The sequence below is a fragment of the Gobio gobio genome (assembly GCF_949357685.1).
Source record: "Gobio gobio genome assembly, chromosome: 16".
NCBI lineage: Eukaryota > Metazoa > Chordata > Actinopteri > Cypriniformes > Gobionidae > Gobio > Gobio gobio.
In genome coordinates, this window is record NC_137109.1 from 33285880 (window position 1) to 33297985 (window position 12106).

Genomic DNA, 12106 nt, shown 5'->3' on the forward strand with positions numbered 1-12106 from the left:
GTCTGTTCCTGAGCCGGAGGCGTCTGTTCTTGAGCCCTCAGTGACCGCGACACTGGCCATTATGGCCACAGCCATGTGGTGTGTGTGGGCTTCGCACACACTTGGACCGGTGGTGCCAGTTCCAGTGCCCGAGCCGGTGGTGCCAGTTCCAGTGCCCGAGCCGGTGGTGCCAGTTCCAGTTCCTGAGCCGGTGGTGCCTTTTCCTGAGCCTGAGCCGGTGGTGTCTGTTTCTGAGCCAGTGGTGTCTGTTCCAGTGCCTGAGCAGGTGGTGTCTGTTCCAGTGCCTGAGCCGGTGTCGGTTCCAGTGCCGTGGCCGCCTGAACTCCGCGGGCCGCCCTGGCCGCCTGAACTCCGCGGGCCGCCCTGGCCGCCTGAACTCCGCGGGCCGCCCTGGCCGCCTGAACTCCGCGGGCCGCCCTGGCCGCCTGAACTCCGCGGGCCGCCCTGGCCGCCTGAACTCCGCGGGCCGCCCTGGCCATTTGAACTCCGCGGGCCGCCCTGGCCGCCTGAACTCCACGGGCCGTCCTGGCCGCCTGAACTCCGCGGGCCGCCCTGGCCATTTGAACTCCGCGGGCCGCCCTGGCCGCCTGAACTCCGCGGGCCGTCCTGGCCGCCTGAACTTTTTGTTTCCCCCTTCCCTCCCTGGTCTGTTTCCCCTTTCCCTCCCTGGTCTGTTCCTCCCGTCCCGCCCTGGTCTGTCCCTCCCGTCCCGCCCTGGTCTGTCCCTCCCGTCCCGCCCTGGTCTGTCCCTCCCGTCCCGCCCTGGTCTGTCTCTCCCGTCCTGCCCTGGTCTGTCCCTCCCGTCCCGCCCTGGTCTGTCCCTCCCGTTCCGCCCTGGTCTGTCCCTCCCGTTCCGCCCTGGTCTGTCCCTCCCGTTCCGCCCTGGTCTGTCCCTCCCGTTCCGCCCTGGTCGGGCCCTCCGGTCCAGCCCTGGTCTGTCCCTCCCGTCCAGCCCGGGTCTGTTCCTCCCGTCCAGCCCGGGTCTGTTCCTCCCGTCCCGCCTTGGTCTGTCCCTCCCGCCCCACCCTGGTCTGTCCCTCCCGCCCCGACCTGGTCTGTCCCTCCCGCCCCACCCTGGTCTGTCCCTCCCGCCCCGACCTGGTCTGTCCCTCCCGCCCCACCCTGGTCTGTTCCTTCCTGGTTTATCCTCCCGGTCCCGCCCTGTTCTTGTGGAGCGTCTGGTAGCCGCTCCTTAAGGAGGGGGTAATGTCACATGTCTGTCCTGTCTTGTGGAGCACATGTGGTGTGTTGTTATTTTGGGCTGTGCTCATGTCTTTGTCTGATCCCTCCCCCTTGTTATCTGATTAGTGTTTGATTTCTTCCACCTGTTCCCTCCTGATTTCTTCCCCTTTATATAGTTCCCTTGTGTTCTCAGTCCTTGTGCTTACGTTGTTATGTCTACGTCTCCCTTACCTGTGTTCCACTCCCTGACCCGTTTTGGTATGTTGTTTGGTTAATTTATGTTGTTTGATATTTGTTATGTTTTCCCCCTTGTGGGTTTTTGTTTGTGTTTATGTTTCTTTTTATAATAAATTCATTTCACTTCCTGCATTTGAGTCCTCACCTCAGTTTCCGTCAGCGCAACGTGACACATACCCAAAAGGACACAGGTTCGTGAGACGTGGATACCACAAAATACAAAAGTTTATTTATAAAATATTCAGCAGTTATCATAAAAAAATTAACGTACTTGAGGGCCAGATTAGTATAGACACACATAGGAACCGAGCAAAGGAGACCGAGGCTTACCAATGGCAGGTGCGCTAGTTTAGTGAGTACCAAGCTTTTATATCAAAATCTTACCACCTTGTGCACAGGTCTCATCACACCACACGCACACATCGGGTCAGACACAAAATGCACTGCACTCTGTGACAAATTCCCACCACCGCACACAAGGGCCTTCTAGCGGCCTGCCCTGAAGCCTCGGCTCCTGCAACAAAAGACAAAATTAATCCAAACAGTTTTCAAAATAAACAAGATAAATAATACTGTTTAACCTAGATGAGCTGAAAAGGCATAACAAAACATAAATACACAAAAGAAAAGAAAACACCACCCCTAACGAGGTTCAAACTCAAAACACCAAAATTAGATATTACAGCACTTTCACTTAAACATACAAATGCCAAACAAAAAAACAAATTGGAAAACAATTATAACAAAACAGCAAATAAAAACAAATACATGCTGAAGAGTAGGGGCCTATACCATGAAGCCGGTTTAGCTGGCTAACCAGATATGTTTAAGCTTACTTTGTGCTAATCCTGGGCTTTAGGTACCATTAAAGTCGTTTGGCTTTTAGCAGTGTTCATCTCCATAGTAACTTACGCTCCACGGCTAACCTGCTCCAGGTATAAGAGTATTCTGTATAAGATATCTCAAACTGAAATTGGACCAATCAGCTGTGAGCAAAGTGACACACCCCTGATGCAATAAAGTCACTCCCCCTGTTTCTACTCCAAATTAAAGGTCACTACATAGCAAATGGCTATTAAAAACTAAAGCGTATGGATTTTAGCAATGCTTATTTAAAATAATAATTTTGAATGATTTAGATATCATTTATGTAATTATACCCATAATCAATTACAAATGTATAATTTTAGTTAATCAGTCATTAATAGACACTTAGTTGAAATTAATATAAATAGCCTATATAAAGGTCATACAAATAAGCTTTAAAATCAATAAATAAAGCTATAAAAATTACTACATGTGAGCTTAAATGTTCAATTCTCTATATATCAACTAAACTAACTTCATAACTTTTACTTGCATTGACGTAGTGAATATTTTGTACTCTTTTAAAGACAACTCTTCTCTTCTTGCGGTGTAAATTTGTTTACATTCTTAATATTTTTCAATCATGTATTATTCTGCAGAAGAGAGAAATGAATCCTGCTGCTTCTCTCGAGAGAAGTGAATCTCAGTTCCACTGATCCACAGCGTGTGATTGGCTGGTCACTACTGATGTCACAGCTAAACTCCTAAACTCAGGATCAAAGCCTGAGTTGACAGAGAAAGTGGGACCAACAAAGCCTGAATTGATTGGTTTGGTTTTGTCAACTCAAAACTAATCCTGTAACCTTGTTAAACCTTGTTAAACTACCATCATGGTACAGGCCCCAGGTGTAGTAATGCCAGACACATAAACCAACCAGCCAGCTGCAGAGCAGGTTTAACACGAAACACGTAGACCAAGCATCTCATGCTCGAGAGCAGATTTAACACAGAACACGTAGATCAAGCGAGCTCGCGCTGGAGAGTAATTTCAGTCACCAGAAGAACCAACAAAGACAAAGCAGCTCGTGTTGGAGTGTCATTTCAGCCACCGGAAGAACCAACATAGACAAAGCAGCAGCATCAAAGAATGTTGCCCCACAGGCTGTACTGAACACAATGGATCCCAACTATTCCTCCTAAAGTGAATTAGAACGTACAATTACTTAACACATTAATGGATATGCGTGAATAGCAGCAAAAACACATACCTTCATGTTGCTTTAGTTGCGAGTCCGATCGTGCACACAAACAGACGTCAGGCCAATAAGGCACGGAAATGCAGCGGGAGAATGTTGAACCAGGCAGTCGCCACAAACGAAACTGTAAGGCCCGTGAAATTGGTCCAATCTGCCGGTTCGCCAATACACAGGGAAGGTCACACGTGTTCTGTCCTTATTCATGCAAAGTATTGGTTGGTTAAATTTGTCATATATTAATCATATATTTACTCGTTTATTTCATCTGACTCCATAAATGAAAGGTTTTAATAATATCTGTGCCTCACTAAAAGTGAGCGAATGTTTGACTATTCCTTTTAACCATCAAGTGAACAAAGTCAAAATCAGTTTGAATAATCAAATGTAACAATTTATTATGTCAGGTAAATGTATCATGCCAATTCCATTATCAATTCAAAGATAATCGATACAAAACATCAAATGCTCAGGATTAAGTAAAGAGAAGATGTTCACCCAACTTTAAGAAGTACATGAGGCTGAGAGATGTCTTTCTCCCAGCCTCACGGGCCGACCTCAAGTACAGGAAAGGCCTCGAACTCTCTGCTGCATCTCCTTAAATAGCCAGACCTCTTTTACATGGAAACATGTGCTAACAAAAGAAATTTACATGCAGTGGTCGCACCTTAATGGGGGTTGGTGAACATTTGCTTGAGATAACCACCTTCTTTTCTAAGTCAGTTGTCCATAAATTCTTAAAACCTTATTACCTTTTATTTTATCTATCTGGATATGAGATATCTGTACCACTCACTTTGAGACATTTCAAATTACACCAAAAACATAACAGTCAATGATAAAACATTCACATTAAACCATATTCATATTCCTGTGTGAGTTATAAGTAGTTTGTGGAAGTGAGGTTGTGTGGGGACCCTTTGTCTCAGAATAGGGCCTCAACCAGTATTTTCAGACTTACAGATTCCCTCCTTGATCCCGTGGGTCACATTCTGATGAACACTTACGGGGTCACAGTAAGACGTTTGTTATAATCCTTGAAGATGCAGCACAAAAATTGTTTTTGCAATGTTGGCATCTGTAGAAGCTCAGTGGGCTGTGTTCACCTGCAGTACACCTGTTCTCACCAGGTGTATAGCTTGAGTCCGGCAGGTGGATGAATGCGTTCAGGTTCTCTTCCTGTATTCCTGTGACGTGAGCAAAGTTCATAGAGTCAATCTGGACCTCTTGTGACTTGATCAGTTAACGTGTCATTCCTTCATGGGGAAACTTCCGCTTCCCTGGCACCTTCTCCACGATGAGGATCTGACCCTCCTCGACCCAACCTGTCACCTCCAGCGGTACGGTGGTCTGGGCAGACCTCAGTGGATGAAGGGGTTCTCCTTTGACACCTGAAAAGCATCTTAAATGTCCGATTCACGATTGAGCACATATATGAACTTACAGTCGTAAGGAAATGCATAGGAATGCATAATGCAAAATCATGTCATGTTCAATGTAAAATACCATGTTCATGTCAGCAAATGTGAGTGGTACATTTGGTCTCATTAATTACCTGATTTTTAATTACCATTCCAATAGTACTCCTATAGTGGGTCAATGAAGGACAAAGGAAGATCTTATAAACTCTTATCCTGTTTCTAGAAATATTTCAATAAATGGCATTCTAACAAATCAACCAGTGCTGGGTTAAATCAACATTTCATGAAGAGTGTCAGCTAAATTTTGGTCTAACCAAACATAAAGATTCAATTGAATTGATGTCCAAAAACATTGTTGTGAGTAAAATGGACAATATACAAATAAGCAGAAATCAAAATAAGTTTCAGAAATTAAAATCAAAAGATTCAGAAATGTTTTCTGAATTACTCAAAGAAATAGGTAGAAATCAAAGTAAGTTTCAGAAAATGAAAATCAAAATAAGTTTCAGAAATTAAAATCAAAATAAGTTTCAGAAATTAAAATCAAAATAAGTTTCAGAAATTAAAATCAAAATAAGATTCAGAAATTAAAATCAAAATAAGATTCAGAAATGTTTTTCTGAATTACTCAAAGGAATAAGCAGAAATCAAAATTAAAATCAAAATAAGTTTCAGAAATGTAGCAAGTGGTCGGTGTAAACCAATCAATGGTTTTGTGTGAGAGTGTTTTTTAGAATGTCAGAGTGTGTGTGTGTGTGTGTGTGTGTGTGTGTGTGTGTGTGTGTGTGTGTGTGTGTGTGGATCTGGCTAAGTCACAGTCGATGACAGAGTTGAATTGTACATTTTTGTAATTGATTGAAGCGGTCTCACTTCAAATGTATTCATTTTAATTATGTTTCTGTTATTAGTGGTAATTTGAGAGATCAGGGGCCCTCTGATCTTCCAACTCCCACCAACAATCATAGATTTTGAAATTTAATGGCAGGTCTGCCTTAGAGTTTGTCTTGATTTGTGACTGTAGCCATTCGGTTGTTCATGTGTGTTACATTAGTTGGCAGTTTGTTGTGAATAGCGTATGCTGTTCTTTGTGTCTCTGTTAGACAATGATCATGAGATCAACTCCACCCTGTGTGTGTGAAGCTATCTGGTCTACCCCAGGTGATGATGCTGAGAGGGTATAGTGATGGAGGGGTGTGTTCAGTGTTCATGTCTAGGAGATGGGTGGAATCTAATCTATAACAATTGTGTTGCAAATTTCGATCCAGTTCTAAACTGGGAGGCCATATTTATGCAGTGATGTGACAGTGTGACGTGTGAAAAGGCCTTTTATAATGTCTTTTCACCCATCTCCCGAGTCTCAATTCCGCTGTCATGGATTTGCTCCAGGTGGACTCCACCATTTTGCAGAAGTAAGCCTGAGACAGAAAACAGAGGAGAGCGAACCACAGATAATTCCAATATTTTAAAGCATTAAATTCAGACGTGTGGAATTCTTTTACTTGTTCCATTATCATGTAAGTTGCCATTTTAATTCCAGATGTCACATGAAACCGAGTTTCATTGACCAAGTCTGAATTGTTTATTATATTACATTTAGTTGTTGCACAATTGTTTGCTATTACCTGTGCCACAATTCTAGCCGTGTTTTTTAACGGTGAAAAATAAATGCAGACCTCTACCCTTTTTTGGCACTGGGTAGCACACAAACGAAATTCTGTTTCAGAAATTGACGATTTCGAATTGACGAAAGTCACACTTCTACAATTATTGTCCTGCTCGGCGAATGTAATATAATGTTTATTATAATTCAAGTTATAATATAATTATAAGATCTACATTCGCTGTTTCTCTTTTTTCTTTTCTAGGTTTCAAATACCTTTTCTTCTCATTTAGTCTTTTTAAATGGCTATTTTAACGTTTGATTCTTCCATTTACTCTTTTTAATTTGTATTTTACCCGCTCAATTTAGGAAACTATATCGCTCCGAGTTCTTCACCAAGGTCTCCTTAACAAGTGGTCAGTTCCGAAGATCATTCTCGGCGTCCAATGGCAGGGAGAAGGTGTTTCTGCGTATCGCTGTCTTTCCTTTTACACAATAAAACAGTTCAATTTAAACACATTCTTTTGTATGTATTTACCTTGTTGTTTCATCTGACTCCATTAAATGAAAAGGTGTTAAATGATTTTGTTAACCATTAACTTTAGATTTATATTTTTGTCTTTCAATTTAAATCGTTTATCTTATGTTATACTCAGCATTCAAGATTCCAGTAACGGTTAGAGTTTCGCACCGGCCGGGTTTACGATCTCTGTTACGGACCAGTCAGTCTTGGTCATCTAGGCAGAGGCGACACACTGATATTCTGGACGCCCGTGCAATACGTTGATCATTCCAGAATATTTTTATTCAGTTCCCTTAGATCTGAATTCACTTAATTAATGCAAAACTGTTTCTAATCAGAGGCCATGACCATTATCACAGAATCAAGCGACCAACTTGCTAATTCTGATGATAACTTTCTATAATCATGCCGTGGTTTCCCACGTATACGTTAATTAGAACAATATTGCAATAATCAGGAATTGAGGTTGCCCTATTTAGATTGGTCTAACAATTTACTATTGTTCTAAACGGAAAGACTTGTTTAGCCTATCAACCTCTACAGTCTAAGTATACGTTACCTAGTGCCAATGTGTTAGTCGGAGCTCTAAAGCATCGATCCGGTGTGCTCTTTAAGCTTCACCAAAACCGTGTCTTAGTCCGTGTTAAACTAACCTGAGCAGATATCCGTACTGTTATGGTTATAACATGAAATACTGAGTTAATAACACAAAATGCGTTGCAGTAAGTTTAAAGCATAACGATTTATTAACCAGGTAAGAAACAACAATCAAAGATATATTCTATAGCCCCCTTGGATGCCCTTCAAGAACTCAATTCAATCTTATCATTAAATTAGAACCGAAGTCATCGGAAGCGTCCAAGCTAGGTTAACCTAGTCAGACTAACCCTTCCCCTCATCCGAGTCGCCCGCACACTCCCTGATATCAGTTATTAGCCGTCGCTAACCTCTGACGCAACCTTGTAGCAATATACAAATCCATTCATCTTATTTGGGAAAAACAAATCTCAGAGTAATTCAGAATAAATTCAAACGTGAGAATTTATGATTTTTGTTCAAAATTCAGAGTTGTTACGTTCTCTGACGCGTCTCTGGAACGTTGAATATGAAAAGGTTTTGTTTTCAGACAATTCATGCAAATGGAGACTTTCCCTCCCAGTCAGCCAGTGACACAAAACAGGGGTTAAGCGTTTTGGGCGCAGCATGGTTTTAGCATTTAGCATTAGCCTTGGGCGCAGCATGGCTTAGCATTGACATTAGCATTTAGCATTAGCCTTGAGCGTTTTGAAAACAACATGGACAATAGCATTTAGCATTAGCCTTGGGTGCAGCATGGCTTAGCATTGACACTAGAATTTAGCATTAGCCTTGAGCGTTTTTAGCCTGTAAATCATATCATCCTGTTTTCCCAAAATTTTCTTTTTATAAACAATGCATCGATCTGCCTTTTATTTACAAAATCACGTGTTTTCCGATAGTTTACAAACTTAGATTTTTCTTTCTCTGTTTTCTGTTAGTTTGCTCATTCTCTTCACGTGTTTCTGGTTTGTCTTTAACAAGCCGAGATACAACAATGGCCGGAAAACATGCGGTTGATTTTAAAACTTTTAGGCTTTACTTTTTCGGCTCTTCATCGAGTTATTAATTATTTGGAAGATGTTATTCTCACTTTAGGTTTCGCTTCCTGTTGCTTCGGCAAAACAAGGAGATCTTTACAATCTAATCTTTCTTCATCTGGCTGCGGCCTCACGCTTCTAAACAAAGGGTTTTAATTCCAAACCCGTAAACAATGCAAACATTTCTTCAACACTTCTAAAAATGCAAAGAAAATTGACTTACCACAGCCACGGAAGAAAGAGAAGATGTTCAAAACCTCTTGTTGATTTTAAAATCCCAATACTTGCTGAAAAGGACGTTTCTCGTGAAACTACTTTGTTTTGAGATCACGTCGAGGTCACCATTTTGTAAGGCCCGTGAAATTGGTCCAATCTGCCGGTTCGCCAATACACAGGGAAGGTCACACGTGTTCTGTCCTTATTCATGCAAAGTATTGGTTGGTTAAATTTGTCATATATTAATCATATATTTACTCGTTTATTTCATCTGACTCCATAAATGAAAGGTTTTAATAATATCTGTGCCTCACTAAAAGTGAGCGAATGTTTGACTATTCCTTTTAACCATCAAGTGAACAAAGTCAAAATCAGTTTGAATAATCAAATGTAACAATTTATTATGTCAGGTAAATGTATCATGCCAATTCCATTATCAATTCAAAGATAATCGATACAAAACATCAAATGCTCAGGATTAAGTAAAGAGAAGATGTTCACCCAACTTTAAGAAGTACATGAGGCTGAGAGATGTCTTTCTCCCAGCCTCACGGGCCGACCTCAAGTACAGGAAAGGCCTCGAACTCTCTGCTGCATCTCCTTAAATAGCCAGACCTCTTTTACATGGAAACATGTGCTAACAAAAGAAATTTACATGCAGTGGTCGCACCTTAATGGGGGTTGGTGAACATTTGCTTGAGATAACCACCTTCTTTTCTAAGTCAGTTGTCCATAAATTCTTAAAACCTTATTACCTTTTATTTTATCTATCTGGATATGAGATATCTGTACCACTCACTTTGAGACATTTCAAATTACACCAAAAACATAACAGTCAATGATAAAACATTCACATTAAACCATATTCATATTCCTGTGTGAGTTATAAGTAGTTTGTGGAAGTGAGGTTGTGTGGGGACCCTTTGTCTCAGAATAGGGCCTCAACCAGTATTTTCAGTCTTACAAAACAAACCCACAAACGATTGTCCAAAAGGACGCTATAAACGACATAATTTAGCAAGTCACCTCAAGCCACACATCTCAATATTACTAAGCCCACAACACGTACCTGAGAGCGGAAGGCGGGAGGAACCAGAAAGGGCCGCCCACAGGCTGGGTCGCACAACGGTGTTCTGACACACACGCAGTGCCTTAAAGTCCCCGTTTATATACCCACTACACAGTATGTGATTGGATAACACGCATACAAGTTGAATTAAAAACTCAAGGCACCGTTTATTCCACTACACTAAGTAGGCAGATACATTAGGGGAGGATGTATGTTGTGAAATCTATTAACACAGCATCGCTATTTCTTCAGACCGCTGGTGAACATCGGCACCAACGCTGCTGCACCTAGTACCTAACGTTAGTGCATTGTGCTTGTATTTTCTGTTTTAGATGCTCTTACACAGCAGATGGGGACAACCACCGTCACCCAATTTACTTTTGCCCAGGCTGTGCAAAAGTGGCTGCGCTATGCGCCAGGCCGGGCAGGAGGGACTGGACGACAAACCATTCAGACATCCGAGGACCATGAACTGTAAATAGGTTAAAGAGGACAAATAATGAAATAAGAATTAATTAAAAATTTAAAAAAATTAATTCGTTTTTACCTTAAATAGTGTGATGTGGTCAGTGTTGATGTAGAATCAACATCAGAGTTCGATGTTGATTTAATGACTTAATATTGACATCTGAATGTTGATTTAACATTTGTTATGACTGTTTGCTATCTGGGATGTGTGTGTCTCACGCCCAATGCTCCAGCACATCCAGACATGTCAAAGTGTGCCCTCTGTGCTGACGGATGAGTGGCGGTGGCGCCCCTAGTATTTGCCTATTTCGCTGGCCGGTGTCCTGACATTTCCCATCAGATTGTCCTACCAGGGCTTACTACACATGCGCACATCAATAAAACCAAAATATTTACATAGTTTATAAGGGTATAGGGTAGGGGTAGGTATGGATATTAATAAAGCCTCAAATCACATGAATATGATGCTGGTAGCACAATATGACAGTTAGCATTTTTTGCTGTCGAATTGTGCTACCTGTTTTAATGGGAGGTAGCGAAATCTGACACGGTAGGACAAATCAACAGAACATTGGTCCTAATTCCTTTAATAGTGGCACAACTTGGTGGGTGTTCTCCTTGGTGTTATGTGATCATATTTTCTTGACCTAGTATGAACTCTAGCAGCTGCATTTTGGACTAATTGTAGCTTGTTTATTGAGGAGGCAGGGCAGTCAGCTAGTAGTGCATTACAGTAATCTAGTCTAGAGGTCATAAATGCATGAACTAACTTGTCTGCATCAGAGACAGAAAGCATGTTTCGTAGCTTAGCGATGTTTCTGAGGTGGAAGAAGGCTTTTGACGCATGCGCGAGAATATGATGTAGCGCAGGCGTTCGGGAATCCATGAAATGCACACTTTAGTCCCATTTTGAGCACTACGCGGAGACCTAAAGCACGATCAATGTAGAATTCAACAGCTTAGATACGGAACATCTTCCTCTGCTTGTAAACAAATCTCCTCCTCGCTTCTGGGTCATGTGTCCGAACGCCGGATCTGCGTAATATTCTTGCGCATGCGTCATGGTGCTTCGTGAGTTCACATCCGAGGCCTACACGGAAGACAAGAACTTGTGGAATAAAGTCGTTATTTTGATTTTTTTGTGCGCACAAAAACTATTGTCGTCGCTTCGTTAAATTATGGACTCGATGGACTTTGTAACAACGTTTTTAGTGCCTTTTATTGGTCTTGTGAGTGTGAATGTACTGAATGCCAATGGAGGCCTTTCTCAGCCATCAGCTTTCAACAAAAATATTTTCATTTGTGTTCCGAAGATGAACGGAGGTCTTACGGGTGTCGAACGACATGAGGGTGAGTAATTAATGACATCATTTTCATTTTTGGGTGAACTAACCCTTTAAATTGTTATAGGTTCATATTAATCTGATATAGGGTGCGTTTAGTTGAGTTTATTAACCAGCTAGCAAGCTCTGCAGGGTGGTGTTATTTCACTGTTTCAGCTCAAATACAATGCTCAATATTATTGACATTGGTCATTTTATAAAGATGTTTCTTTTTCAAAGACATTTATGCATCATAATCTAGCAGTTATTTTTTGTTTTGTATGTTAATGTTTTCATATACCTGTTTTCATGTCACGTTTGTATTTGTCAACAACCATTTTCATAACAGTATTTTCATTATCTCAATGACGGACATGCCCCGCCCCCTGCAC